Genomic DNA, 16,299 nt, shown 5'->3' with positions numbered 1-16,299 from the left:
TTCTATATGGATTTCCAGATGTTCTTGTTGGATTCCTCTGTTTTGGAATTGAGCTGTGTGTGGTGTTTGGCAGTGTTTGACAGACACAGACTGGAAGAGTCTGAAGGGAGATCTCACCACTGTCTTCAGCACTCTCATGATGGGAAGTGGGGGGACAGGTATCCAGGCTTTGCTCTTGTGATTAGTGATAGGAGTCAAGGAAGCAGAATGAAGTTGAGTCAGGGGAGACTCAGGCTGGCTATCTGGAGAAGGTTTTCCACCCAGGGGGTAGTTGAGCATCGAAACAAGCTCCCCAAGGAAGTAGCCACAGCACCAAGCCTATCTGGGTCAAAAAAAATCTGTGCAATGCTCTCAGGCACAGGGTGTGAACCTTGGGGTGTCCTGTGCAGGACCAGGGGTTGGGCTCAGTGGTCCTGATGCATCCCTCCCAACTTTGCATATTCTGGGATTTTATGAATTTAGTAGATTAGTTTGTTGTTTTTCCTATTGGTGACAATACATCGCTTTTATTTTATAACCATCTCAGTTCTTCCTAAGATGATCAATTAATTTCTTTTTCAAGTATGTAGCTGAAATTCTAATTATCATTTGGAGATTTTTTCTAAAGAGTTTTGAAATTTGAAGTATTTATAATTTATACATTCAGTGTTTTTCCAGTAAACACCAAAGCAGCAGTTTTTAATGGCCATAGTTAACAGCTTTGCAGTTATTTCTGATAGCAGTGATTCTGTATACATAGAGTGGTCAATTAACAGGACACTTGAGATACTTGCTAAGTGAAGATATTTTGCAGTAGCTATTGCAGGTTAACACACACATGCAAAATATGTCTGCTGATTATAGAGCAGCTGAGATATAAGGAAGTGCATGGAATTAATCAGGGTTGGGAGATCCTGTAGGAATTTGGATAGAGGAACTGTTTTGCACTGCTGCCCTTTTCTGTCAAGTGGCATAGACCTGTAACTAGGCTATGTGGTGGCAAAAATTGATATACAACTGAGGTTCGAAAACTTAATTTCTCAAAGTAGGTTAATTGGAATTCTATGTATTTGCTTTCAGCTTGTCACTGTAGCTCCCCTTTCACTGCAGGAGAACTAGACTCCTTTCTGCCCCTGCTTAATCCATTTATGTTGTGAAACTCCACATGAAAACTGTGTCAATGAGGGTTGAGAATTTAAAAAAGCAAAAAATTCTAATACAAACTTAGAATTTCTTTTCTAGAATTGCATTTTTGTAAATCAAGAGCAGCTTCACTAAATTCAGTGGTTCCTAATTCCCCTCCCACTGACAAAAAAATATGAATTTCTCAGTCAGATCATAATCACGGCCTTAATCTGAGAGACTGTAAATTTAACTAAAATGTGCCCCTGTGACTATGTAATGAGCTTAGTCTTTCTCTATGCTTTTAATGTGACATCCTGCAATCCATCTCTTTTCCAGTAATATACTGTCTCTTGTCTACTTTTGCAGTCCTCTCAAGAAAGTTGGTAGTGGAATGAAACTAGAAAAAATGGGGGGAAAATAAAAATACTACACTGTTCAACTACATCCTTCTCAAGTAACCAATGATATTTCTCCTGTTACTACCATGTGGATTTACTTTATTATAAGCCTACTTTATATGTTGAAAGACTGCAAAACAGTCTCACTGGATACTTCTTCAGGCTGGACAACCCCAACTCTCAGTCTGTCTTCATAGGAGACATGCTCCAGACCCCTGACCATTTTCCTGGACTTCCTCTCTCAACATGCTGGCCACCTCTCTTTTGATGCAGTCCAAGATTTGGTTGGTTTTCTGGGCTGTAAGCACACACGAGCATCTCAGAATTGTTCATGCACCAATATTCCACAGTCCTTGTCGGGTCTGCTCCCCATCCATCTGACTTCCAGTCTGTGTCAGTATTGCTGGTTTCCTGACTCAGGTGTGGGATTTTGCAGTTGGCTTTAGCAAACTTCATGAGGTTCACGTGCACCCAACCCTCAAGGCTATCAAGGTCAGATCTGGATGGCATCCCTTCCTCTCCCATGAATCAACTGCACCACTCAGTTTGGTTTGTCCTCAAACTTGCTGAGGGTGCGTTTAATCCCATCTATCTCATTCATAAAGACACTGCATAGTGTCTTTAGGGGCACCTCTCATTACTGACTTCCACTTGGATCTTGAGCCATTGCCTGATACATCCTGATGTATCCTTAGGTGCAATAGATAGATAGATAGATAGATAGACAGATAGATAAAGAGACATAGATAGATAGATAGATAGATAGATAGATAGATAGATAGATAGATAGATAGATAGATGCAGATATAGGCAAAGCCATTTTCTGCTGCTGTTCTCACTTTCTGCTGGCACTGTCAGTTAAACAATTCCCTTTATTTCATTTAAGGAAGGTTGAATTAACTTGCAACGGTCTCACACATACAGAGAAGATTTAGTACTACTTCAGGGGGATTTAAAAACAAGAAGAAATGTCATGGAATTGCAAAGTATGACTGTTACTTGTGCAGTCATCCAGCCCACAGTTTAGAAACACCTGTGAACATTTGAATAGTTTAGTCAATGATTTCCAATTATATCCATGGATAAGTGAGTCTGCTTTGCCAGAATAAGTAGTCATTTCAGCATATTTTTTAGTGTTAAGTTAAAATGCATTATTGCTCTGTCACTGTTCTCATATTCCTTTGTACAAATCTAGATGAAACCATCTTTTGCTTAACTGATATGAAACTGCATTCAATGAAAATTTTTAACCCTTCTTGTTTGTATCCTTCAATAAAGGTGTCAGACTGTTAGAGAATATTTCTTAGATGAGTATTGAGCGTTATCTGTCTACTCACAGCAAGGTCTAATTTCATCTAATTTATAGTGGTTTATTTCAAATTAGAGATGTGGATTATATGTTAAGCTGAAATTTATCCCCCACTTTTCATCAAGCCACAAACCAACCAGCCCAAACATAATGAACACTGTACAAGTAGCTGAAAGACAGTGGTCTTAACACAGGAGACTGATACCTTGTGGCCAAAAAAACTAAAATGAAGTTTAAGCTTCCTGCCAGTCTATTTGAATGCAAATTTCTCTTTGCTTGTGAATATACAACATAAAACTGTTTTTTGTTTTTTGGTTGTTTTTTTTTTTTGTTCAAGGGTATAATACAATGTTGAATTATATTTGTTGTCACTGTTAATGAAACAATTTTAGAGCTCATAAAATCTCCAGAAAAACTCTTTTGTTTAGAAACACTCAGACATTTTTGAAAGAGTTTTAGCTGTTAATTATATAGCCCAAAAGAAATTATCATGTTTCTGTACCAGGTAGGAAGATGTCCAGTACAGACAGCTTTAGAGAGCCAGCCAATAGAAGTCAATACTCAAATGAATCAGCTCTCTGACAACTAACTTGTGATCTCTTTAACCTGACTCTATTTTTGCTGGAAAAAAAAAAAATCTCAACCCAAATTAAAAGAAAAAGAAAATTTTATGAGACTAAGAATACGGCTGTCTGTGAGGCAGAGGAATTTCTACCAAATGTGTACAAAAGTCATCTGAGTAAGGGGCCAAAGAAAAGAGTATCACATATCTTAAATGTCCATCACATTTTTTAAAGTACTTCTGAAAAATGCTCAGAAACTATGCAACTGAAGCTGGTTTGAGAAAATATGTAGAACTGTCAGATCATTAAAACAGGACAATTTGAGAGCAGTAGACACTTCCATCGCCTTAAAGGCTGCAAGAGTCATTCACAGGGTTTCCTATTTTAATTTATTCTTATTTAGCAAGGTTTATTCACTTTAGTTTAATATTAAAAAATGAATCCTTGGGAAAAACTTATCTGCTTCAAACTTATGTCTGCTCCGAACTGACAAATTAAAAGAATAGGGAAACTAGAGAGAAAGAAATAAAAAAGAACAGTAAAGAAAGAGACACTCAGGAAATCTGAAATCTGAGAGGGAAATGTAAAGTTAAATAGAAATACGTCATGTTTTTTGTCTTTTGTCTAACATAAAGGATATTTATGTTGATCACACTAGTAAATTCCAACTGAAATCACCTAGTCACCTTTTTTTTTTTTTTTTTTTTTGTTATAAGGATAAAACCAGTGTTCTCTGTCTTTAAATTTTATGTCAAGACTCAACCTCTTAGGTTGATGGTGATCACTCTGAAGAAAAAGCAAATAGAACAAAAGCAGGTAATGATGGGGCTAGTCACAGAAATTCATTCCCAAACTGTTACAGGCCAGAAAATGTTTTAAAACTTGATTAGTATTTATTCAGCTAGCAATTCACAAAGAAATTCTCTTTATATCTCTATGTTAATACGAGTATTGAAGCTTGAAGTGGTTCTATCTTCTTAAACCTTTGAAAGATTTTCTGTGTCAAAATTTATATAAACTCCCCAAATCTACACAGATATAAATATCTATGTAGACATATATATATAACCTAGCAATTAACTTGAACATAGCAACACATTTGTTACCTATCCTCCCCAACCAAATAAGAAAAACACTCAGAATGCATGATTTTTGTCTGCAGTACTCACACATTCCAAAGATATTTTGTCAAAACAAAATTATTTTGCTGTATATGATTGGAAGTATACTGGGCTGCACCCAGAATTTGTTCTGAAGCAACCTGCAATTTCATCCTGCTTTGAAAAACATTTGAACTCCCTCCTGCATTAATGACACAGGTCAAAACCCAACCACTATCATATAAACAAACATCTCTCTTAAACAGCTTCATCAGGAAAAAAGTGTCACTGAGGTTTTCATCAAACTGAGAAGGCTTCTTGATTTTACAAGAAGAAATTACTTTTCTGATCACTGTCTACAATGGAACTTATGTCATTTTATCTGTGACCCAGGTCAAGATTATTCTTAATAATCATAATTAATTTCTACAGACCAGCTTGTCTACAGCAACAGCAGCTGTTCCTTTAACTAGCTATCTACATTTTGGCAAGCAACTGCAAACAGAATTGAGTAATTTTTGCCTTACATTTCATTTGACATACAGCATGAAAACTAGAAGCAAACTCAATCTTAATGAGCTGATTTTGTGTCATTTTATTCTGTACACAGATCTTTCACTTGGATTTATGGTTTCCTTTTTTCTCATTGAAGACTTTTCAATCTGTCTATAATAACTTGGGCCAGATAATCCTCCCAAAACCAAGAGAGATTTCTCCATATCTGAAATGAAAAAAAATTCAAACAATTAAAGACGAGTATAGATTATATGACAAAGGTTTTGTTGTTGGTTGTGGGAAGTTTTGGGGTTTTTTTGGTTATTTAGGAGATTTTTTAAAATAAGAGTAGTTGCTTCATGTTTGGTCAAATCCTACAAAATTAATTAATCAATTAATAAGTAAAAAAAACCAAACTAATTGGAGCTGAGTTTGGAATTCTTAAAACAGGTTTAGATGAATGCAGATAACACGTTTCCAAATTGCCACTATGAGCTCATTTAATATCTCATACAGAGTAATAGAAATTTTTAAGCACATCATCATTGAAGATATATGCATTTATATGAAATATACCATACTGTTTCTACCCTAAGAGGTGGATCCAGTGACTAAGGTGGATACAGTCCAGAGGCCTAGCATGACAAACTCAGATAAATTAAATTAGGTGAGATGAATTACATCAAATTGAATAACATTGAATATGAAATGGACAAGGAAAGGGACTAATTTCCTTCTGCCTTATACAATTCTGTATAAAGATGACCTTATTGCATTTTGTTACCAAAAGCAGATTTGCTAAATAAAGTTGTGCTATATACTTGTTTTCAATCTCTGGGTGAAATTAACTGTGGACATCTAAAAATCTGATGTCCAATTCTCATCTAATAATTCTAGGCTTTGTTTATACTTTAAAAACACAAACAAATACTTTCAAATAATGTCTCATTTGAAGTATTTCAATGATTATAAATGTAATGAAGAGTGACTATCTTTTAGAAGCCTGATTTAGGAAAAATAAGTCCCAAGACAGTAATTTTAATAGCATAAGAAATGCATTATCAGATATTACTGAGCTGCATTATAGCTCTCTGTCCTGAAGAATGGAGTTTTTTCTAGCTTAAATAAGTTTTCTGGCAACAGCTGGAAATCATAGTGAATGTCCTTTACAGTATTATACAGTCTCACTGAAGCTCAACTTCTATTTGTTACAGACTATAGCTGGAGCACTACTCTGATCACTGTTCTTCAATACAGGGAGTACAAAGAGTCAAGTTCTTTCTTAGGCTTTGTGTAGTGTGACTATTCACATAATTTTGTAGACAAAATAATGCCTACTAAAATAATTAGATATATAGTTAGACCAATTGATTGACAGGCTGACCTAAAGTTCAGTCTTAATTGAATCAACATGTAGTTCAAATAATAATAATAATAATAATAGTAATAGTGTTGACATGATAAACTGTATGTATAGATAATTTTTTTCCTATCTTTTCCCTTAGCTTCCCTGCAATTCCTTTGAGTATCTCAGATTTTTATTTCAGCTCTGAGCAGATTCCCATAGTTCTTCTCTAGTTTTCCTTCTCTGGCTTTAGTACCTGTAGATTATTACTGTTGGATTATTTATCTTTCATACATAATGTATTTTTCATTAAACATCTCTCTGTATTGGTTACATGAACACTCAAAATCCAAGAAAAAAACTGCTTAACGAAAAGCTTTGCTTTGTACATCTACAATTTGTGTAAAAACAGGAAGGGATTCCTAAGATTCCTAGTCTACTCACCAAACATCCTGGGAATATTGAGAACTTGGACACAATGTACTGCATTGGTAGTTTCAGTAGCTTCAAGTACAACATACACATTGTTCACACATCCAAATTTTTGTTCATTTTTTGTTCTTTTCAAGTTTTGTCAGTTTTACAGTTCTTTATTTGTGACATCATTGTCTCTACTAGCGGTTTTCAAGCTGCTGCCCCTGGGTAAGATTTCATTTTTATATCTAAGGACATTTTTCTCATCCTCATCTTCCTCCATAATATATATGGAGTTTCAAATAAAAGAATGGCTTGTTTTCTTTTTATTTTGTTAGCAAGGTTCAATTGTGAATTATTTATATTGATGGTTGCTCATACCAGCTATAGGCTAACTGGCCTACAGCATCCTGATATATTTGCTCATGTATATAATTAATTTATGAAGCAGACAAAACCCTAAATCTTTTTCTCTTTCTCATCATACTGGTAAATTCTATACCTTTAAAGTATTGTTTCAGATTTGCTTTGCTTGCTAAGATGTGTTATGAAGTGCTCAATACCAATATTTCTTCCTGGAAATATATCTTGTTGATTTCTATAGGTCACAGTTTCAAATTTTTATTTTAAGCTGATTGAGGGTTTATATAAATTCCACTGAAAATACTAAAAAACCTGGTATCTTCTCCATAAATAATTTTTCTCACAGTAAAAGAGATACTTATTTTTTGCTTCTTAAAACCTTATTAAAGCTTTCACATGCATATGTTGTTGGCATTGATCACACTACTGCAATGTCTAATGCTGACAGATCAGAGGATATTTTTGCAGCAATCATAGAAGCATGTGTATGATTGCTAACTATCTTTGTCCTCAGTTTATTTACGAGGAACGTGCACAATTTCCAGTGCTGAAGTCATGTCCTACTCTCAGGCTTTTGATGTGTAAATAATTTTTTCTTCTTACTAAAATAATTTCCATACTTTTATATTCCTGTTACTACAAAGATCTATCAATTCAGCTGCCTTTAGAGACAAAATTTGGTCTGGCTTTAGTTTCTTCCATGAGTATTAATGTGATGTACAATGTAAATATCTTGAACATAGCCCTGTTTCCTAACAAATATAAGATCACCTTTGCTAGTAATGGACTACAGATTTTTTTACTACGCCACAACACAGATCTCAGATCATGTGTTGTCTGGCTTTACCCAGATTTTTCTTTTCTACATTAGACCTTTAACTTATCTTAGTTAGCTGCAACAAGAATTTCTTAGTGAGTAGGTGACTACTACCTAGTTTGTTCTACTTTTACCAAGTTATATACAGGTGTGGTGTGTTACACATTGCTAAAAATGGTGAATATAAAACTTCAAAATTTTCATGCTGCATAAAAGCAAATTATTTCTGAATTGTCAGTGAGATGCAATGTAAAGGAAGGCTAATTTGGGATGGCAGAAGACTCCTTGAATATGTAGCATCAAGGTGTTGGTTCAGGATAATCCTAGAAGCTCCAGGGCTATCAGCAACTCGTCAGCAGTCAGTTAATGGTAGCTATCCAACATTAAAAGCCTTTTTGGGGAAAAAAATAAGGACAAAGAACAAATGTCTTACAGGTACAATGCACCATATGTACTTTGTGGAATTTCAGATCAATGCAGAAAGATCAAGGAGTAAAGCATGGCAGAAAATATAATAATGGACTCAATATAACTTTGGAGAAAGAAGGAACTATCAACATCAATGTGAAACATCCAGTCACCGCTATCATATTTCTCCAAGTGCTGACTTAAAAATGGTGAAAAGTTTCATAATGTTTCTTACGTTTATCTGAAACTAAACATCAGGACCTAGAGGACCCTGAAAACAATAAGAATATAAGTTTTTGTATAATGGCTTTTATGCTTTGCACTGTTAATGAGATTTGTTTTGTATTTGAGACTGAAAGAGACAATAATGCCATTGAATATCAGTTTGTTAGACACAGGCTTTACATAAACTTACCATTAGAGGATTGGAATCCCATCCGCTTCTCAATGCCACTTCAGAAAAAGAAGGGAGACCACAGAAGAACACTGGTACTAAAATCTGAACCTTATTTCCCAATTTTTTTTGCTGTTTGCAATTTTAACACTGAAATAATATTATTTTTCATGTCCTACATATGAAAATGCATAATATCAAAACATTATTAGCAAAATCTGGAAGTAGACGTAGAGACCAACTGGATATGAAATAGAAGCCACTAGCAGAGGTTTCTGCTGCCCAGAAGTGTCCCACAGACAAATTAAATGTGACTGATTCTTTCCCTGGTCTCTTGACTTGTGCAGATGGGAGGACTAAATTATAGCACCTACTTCTGGAGACCATAATTTCACTTTTACCCTGTGTGTTGGGCTCAGGTGCTCAGGTGTCGACAGCAGGAGATAAAGGAGTGGGCTCTGTCCTGCAGGTTCCTGCCAGCTCAAACTAACACACTGCAGGGCACATCTGAGCCCACTGCCAGGATGATGGCTTTTTGTGGAAAACCTACTCAAGAAAGGCAAAAAAATGCAAGGTGGAGGCAGGTGGAGAGAACAAAAGGGAGTGAGAAACAGCAAAGGGAACACCAAGGTGAGAGAAGAAAATGTGCCAGCCACTGGAGCAGAGATTCCCCTGCAGCCCATTGAGGATCTGCAGGTGGATATTTTCTGAAGAAGTGCAGATCATGTGGAGATAGAAGCAGAAAAGAGGCCTGAACATAAAGGAGCACCTAATTATTACAGTCCCACCCCTGCTTGGACCCTAAGTGGGAAGATTGCTGGTATAGGGAGAGAAGGAATGAAGCTGAGCTTGGGAAAAGGAGGATGAAAAGTGTCATTTTAATGTTTGTATTTTTGTTTCTCACCATTAAAATCTATTTCACATGGCAATAAACTGAATTTATTTTCTCCAAATTGACTTCTGTCAGACAGTAGATGATAAGCATCGTCCTTTTCTCATGCTGTTTCCACACTCCTCCTGCCCCCAAATGCTGTTCTGCTGAGCCTTACCCTCCTCTAAAGTTAATCCACCAGACCATGATCTCAAGGGAAACAACATAAGGCATAAAAACATATATAAAATGTAAAAGGGTGAAAACCAGGTCAGGCGTCTTTTACTGCTAGCAGAGGAGGTACTAAGGCATTGGATCTTGTATGCAACACCTCTAGTTCTGCAAGCAGATGCACAAAAGATGACTGAATGGCTAACATGATGTTTTCTTTAACTTCATGATGAAATGGCTGACCATCCATTTACAAATAGATCAGGCAAGGCAATCTTCAGAAAGACAAGAGTGACGCAGAGACCCAGACTCCTGGAAGTGTAAATAAGAGACTTTGAGCACCCTGTCATATGTTTCCACAAGCTACAGCATAGCCAGATATTCTCATTATTGTTCCCATAGTAGTTGCTGAAATGCTCATAACTGTAATGTCCTGAGTTATTCTGTAGAAGATTTTGTCATGCTGTAAGACAGATTCCTCTTAACCAGAGTTCTTGTTTTAACAGATCTCTATCCCTTCTGAAAGAAAGCAAGAAATTTTGGCAAGGGTACCTTCTCTTTTACATCTTCAAATGATTACATATTCTACAAGGTCTGGATGAAAAGGGGTTTGCTTTTTACTCTACCAGCCCATATGGCACTGTGCTTTTGCATTTGTGGCTAAATTACAACAGTATTCTGGTTGTTGCTAAACAGCTTTTGCACAGCATCAAGATTTTTATCTTTCTGCTCTGTGACTTTGCTAAATCCTAATATGCTGGTGAGCTCAAGAGGCCAGGAAGTGATATAGAGACAGCTGATCCAAAAAAGTCAAAGGGATATTACGTATTATATAACCTTTATACCTAACAATAAAAGCTCAGAGAAATTAGGAAGGAGGGGAAATGTTCATGGTTATGCCATTTGTCTTCTCAAGTAACCATTCCACATGCTGAGGCCCTGCTTCTCAGGAAGTGGTTGTATACCTGTCTGCTGATAGCAAGAAGCAAATCAATTTCTCTTCTCGCTTTTCTTTCCCTGCTATGCTCTTACCATTTTGCTCCTCAAATCTCCTCACCATGCTTCTACTTTCTTCCTGTCCTTTGAGAGAGCTGAATAAGCAAAGTGCATGGTGGGTGTTTGTCTGCCTGTTGGGGTCAACCTGCCACACATGCATACAGCAGATATTTACCAGAAGTAAAAGGGCATTTTCTACAGCAAGAACATATAGTATAAATATTTCCCTACTTCTTGGTAGTATGAGAGATAAGGTCCCTAATCAGCTGAACAATTCATCTATAGCTCAATATTTGAATTACTCTGGACTCCTTTAGGAAAGGTCAGATGAGTTATCTTGGATGTCAGGATGCGGCTATAACACTTGTTTTCAGAAATTATTACCTTTCCAGATAAAGTGTATAATTGTAATCCATTGTCTAATATTACTTTATTATAGTTTATGCATTAAACTTCAGGAATGTGAGGCCATCAGCTATAGCCAGAAACACGGGTCAGTAGCACTCAAATGATACTTAAATTTAAATGGAAGGATAGACAAACTAAAGTTTCACTTCCTCAAAACGTGCAAGAATGTAAGGGGGTTAATAAATCCTCAAGGGTATAACCTTCAAAATGTTATCTTTATTTCTTAATTAACTATGCTTTCCTTTAGACTTGTGAGTATTTGTCCTCACAATCTTTGTGATCAGCAGATACCTGCTGGGATTCCTTCTGCACATCTGTCTTTTCCCCTTGTCCCATAGAGGATGTAGTAGTGTATTCCAAGGTACAAACAATGGGGGTGTAAAATATTTGCTTGACTTGAACAGATTGATCTCTCCTCTAAATATATGGTTGCTTACATAAAATTAATAAAGGTATCCTGGAACATAATTAATGAGAAAAACGCCCCAACTTTTTAGGGTATTATGACTTTTTAAGGTTTATATTGTTAACTTCCAAATAGATCTATAAGCATCCTGTAGCTGAGTCAACATATTACATAGATTATGGAGAATAAAGGGAAAAAAAGGGAAAAATTCATTTGTAGACTTTAAAAAGTCAAGTGTGTGCAGTGTCTAGCCAACTGAGACAATGCTGATAATTTATGTATACAGCTTATAAGGATTTGAGATTGTTATTTAGAGAAACAAAACATACACAAATCAAAATCATGTCATGAGGAAAGGAAGGTGTATCACTGTGCAGAAGACCAGTCTTAGGGATCAGGACTCTTCAGGACTTTGAGCTGAGCAAACAAACTATGCTGGAATTCCTGAGATGTTGAACTGTCTCTGGCCTGTGAAGTGTAGGAAAGGGAAGATCCTCTTCACAAAAATTTCAGGATTTTCCAGCAGAGTTCTTGTTATACTACAGTTGTAAGTTTCTTGGATTAAAAAAAAAAATAAATAAAAAAAAATAAAAGCTACACAAACCCTACCCTGTACTAATGTTTTATAGGCAAATTCCAAGCACTCTGAGTTTGTAGAAAGGATGACACCAGCTGAGGGTCTCAGTGAGTACAGTAAAAAATAAAAGCAGGTGCAAAAGACAATCTGGAATACTTTTTAGTTTGTTAATGCAAATAAACGGTTGATCTGCTTGAGAATAGGGAGGCTCTGCAGAAAGATCCAGACAGATTGGATCAACGGGATGAGGACAACTGCATGATGTTCATTTAGGTCAAGTGTCAGGTCCTGCACTTCCACTCCCACAGCCCCATGCAGCACTCCAGACTTGTGGAAGAGTAGCTTGAGAACTGCTCAGCGAAGAGGAGCTTGGGGTTGCTGGTTGGCAGCTGGCTTTACATGAGTGTGCCCATGTGACCAGGAGGATCAATGGCACCCTGGCTTTCATCAAGAAGAGTGTGGCCAGCAGGATGAGGAAAGTGATGGTCCCTCTGGGCTCAGCACTGGTGAGGTCACATGTAGAGAGCACTACCTTCAATTTTGGACTTTTCCATTCAAGAACAGTGAGGTGCTGAGTCCAGAGAAGGCCAATGAAGCGGTGAAAGAGCTGGAGCACAAGTCTTATGAGGATAGGCTGAGGGAACTGGGGTTGTTAAATTTGGAGAAGAAGACAATCAGACAAAGATTAAAATAGATTTAAGATTAAATACTAGAGAAAAAAAAAGTCACTAAAAGACTGTTCAGGCATTTGAATAAGTTGCCTAGAAAGATGATGGAGTCACTGCCTCTGGAAGTTTTCAAGAGGCATCTGGATGTGGCACTTGGGGGATAAGGTTTAGGGGTGACCATGGTGGTGCTAGTAGTACAGTGGATGTTCTTGAAGACCTCTTCCAAGATGGATGCTTCTGTTATTCTATGAAACCTAAAGCAAAAAAAAAAAAAAAAAAAAAAAAAATCCAAAAAACCCAAAAGCAAGAAACCCCAAGCAAACAAACAACACCCCCCCCCCCCCAAACAAAATTAAACAAAACAAAAAGTCCCTCCGTTTTAAAATCATTTCCTGGGAAGGTATATGGACATGTACTGCTTTTGTATAGTAACAGTAGTGACCTGCAAACTAGACCAGAATCTAACAAATGTTACATCAGTGGAGAACAATTGGAGGCAAATAACTTTTAGATGTTTCAGAACAAGCAGAAAAGAGCTGATGAAGGAATTCAAACAACTTCATCACTGTCTCTGTGAATTTGACCTTGGGGACAGTTCCATTGGCCCCATATGACATCATCCTCTTGTTTATATTCGGTGACAGTTTGGAAATCAAAAATGAACCTTTCCCTTGCATCCTTTTACTAAATTCTCTTTTATCAAGCTTATGTCAAAACGCTTTATTGCATTCTAATTTTTTTTTTTTTAGTTCTTTGTCATAGTTCTTTTCTTTTCTGTCAGTAGCTATTAAATGGAAGCTTTTAAAAGATTGGTTCTCAGCATGCAGCCAAAAACCTGGAGAAGAAAACATTTCAAGTAGCTCCATTTCTTCAAAATATTAGATGCACACAAAACATTCTGTACCAATTGAGAACTGACTGAGGAGCAGATTTCAGAGGGTTGTAGTCAGTGGTGCAGGATCTAAACTGCCTGTCACTAATGGTGTACCCCAAGTTTCAGTACTGGGTCCAGTACTGTTTAACTTATCTATCAATGACTTGGATGAAGGGGTAGATGCTATTATGAACCAGTTTAATCACAGAGGAATAAAGAGAACTAACTTTGTGAATAAAACAGAAAGAACTTTGAAGGTTCCAAATATTCCCCAAAAGAAGAGATAAATCTAATCTCCACGAGATTAAATGTTGGTGCCAAAAAATTGATATATTTTTATTTAATAGTTAGAGAGGCAAAGTAAGAGAAAAATAGAGAAAAGTTAGAAAAATATAAGGTCACTTAAAAAAAGCATGGGACAGGTCACCACCACACTGTGCTACCCTTGTTGCTGCTGACAGGGTGAGGGGAGTGGAGCAGGTTTTGCCTTTTGCTTATTATCAGGCTCTTACAGGTGCCATGTCATTAAGTTTACTGACAGCACAAGGCTGGGAGGAGTGGCTGATACCCCAGAGTGCTGTGTGGCCCTTCAGAAGGATCTCAACAGGCTGGAGAGATGGGCAGAGAAGAACTGCCTGAAGTTCAACAGAAGCAAGTGCAGGATCCTGCACCTGGGGAGGAACCACCCCAGGCACCTGCACAGGTGTGGGGCTGACCTGCTGGAAAGCAGCTCTGCAGAGAAGGACCTGGTGAGCAACTATCCATGAGCACATCTGTGGTTCTTTGTAACCTATTGAAATCAGGCAGGTATGTGGTTGTTGATGCTACCACAGATCCATTAAAGGAATGAGGGGTGCATACACATCTTAAACAGCTAAATAATTCCTGTGCTCAGTTTAAATGCTCACACTGTAGATATCTACATGTGAACAAATTGTCTAGATGCTTTTTGTAGTCAGTGAGGTTTAAAAAGTAAGTCTAGGCCATAATTAATCTGTTCTCATCAGTTGTGCAGTGTTCATTTAGCAACAGTTGTCCATTCATATACCGAAGAGCCAACCTAAATAATTTGCTGTACCTCTATGCACAGCACTGCACTTGCAACTGCAGATTTTTCTGCTAAGTAACAAAGAAAAATGTTTACTTACACTTTTCTGCAAATAAAATGAACTGACTCAACCTTGTTTAGTACCTGGATAATGCCTGCCTTCCTTTGCTCCTCTGTAAGTTAACAGCACTTTGTTGAAATACAAAAGCTTCTACGGTTTTCAGACAAATCAACAAGCAAACACAACAACAAAAGAAGCAACCAAAGCCCCACCTTGAAATGCTATAGTTCAATAACACATCTCATATTAGGTAACAGAAAAAATACCACAGCTATGAATAATGTTCTAAATATTACAATTTCTTTGAAAATCTTACCCAAGTTATTTTTAAAGTCCGTGAGAGATGTCAGCTCTTTAACATAAAATCTTTTTGTGTCACCTTCTGCTTACTGGTCTTTGGTAAAATTCTGACTGTGTCAGTTTACAGCCCTTTACAAGCAAAAAAAAAAAGATATAACTTCCAAAAAGCACCTCATGGTTTCACAGTAGGTGTTGTGTCATCAAATTCAAGATAGACAATGATGTATGTTTTTTAAAGCCAGTAACATCTCAATGTATAACACATTTGTGCTTCAGTCCTGCAAAGTTACTTTTATATGACCAACACCACTGAGCAAGTAAAGGAGTATCTTCCTATGCTGAAGCCCTAAGGTGAATGGAATCAGCCTTGCTCTTCAGATCCACGTACCAGAAAATCTTAACAAGGTCAGTGGCTACGTAAGTGGCTTTAGTTTAGCACAGAACAGAAAAAATAAGGAAGAAGTTAATAAAAGAGAGCCCTTTTTTTTTTTTTTTTTTTTTTTAATCTTGCATAATTATTTTGCCATTTCTTTTCTTTCCCTCTACTGGTTTTCTTTCCCGTTTTTATAGACTGTGGATCCATAGTTTTGGTTTTTGAAGTTACTGATCACCAGCTGTAGTGCAGGAATTGTCTATGGATATGTTGTAAGCCTGAGACAAATGCAATGTAATTCAATTCGCTGTAGCACAATTAAAAGACTACAAATTACATGAAAATAATTTATGTTTTTCTAAAGGACTAAAAATGCTCACATATGAAGAACTGTCATGATTTATGTGATGTGTGGTACTTGTTTAGTTACCTGTAGTTCTTTGACAATGTTCATCAACATCAGACCTACCTTATTTTATTTTCCAGTTGATTTCACTAATATCTATTACCCCATAAAAATTACACTTGTACTCTTAGTAGACTATCATAATCTAAACTTGACTTAGCAAGTTTATCCTTCAAAGTTTTTTATCACTTCTGTATTTCCTTGCTGAAACTATATCTTTATGTTGCTTCTCACTTTTTTACTTCCTTTGGTTTTCTTTGAAATTGCTGATCTGTTTGTATTGTTCACCAAAGCAGAATGTACATGTTGTTTCATACCACCCACTTCCATCTATCCATGCCAACCACAAAATTACTCTCCTTTCTTTCCACACTTAGGCTGTAATTTCAAGTAATTTAGAAGCATTTATTTTTATTATATCAGAAATCTA

The sequence above is a fragment of the Erithacus rubecula genome, assembly GCF_903797595.1.
Source record: "Erithacus rubecula genome assembly, chromosome: 1".
In the NCBI taxonomy this organism is placed as follows: Eukaryota; Metazoa; Chordata; class Aves; order Passeriformes; family Muscicapidae; genus Erithacus; species Erithacus rubecula.
Note: the sequence above shows the minus strand (reverse complement) of the source record.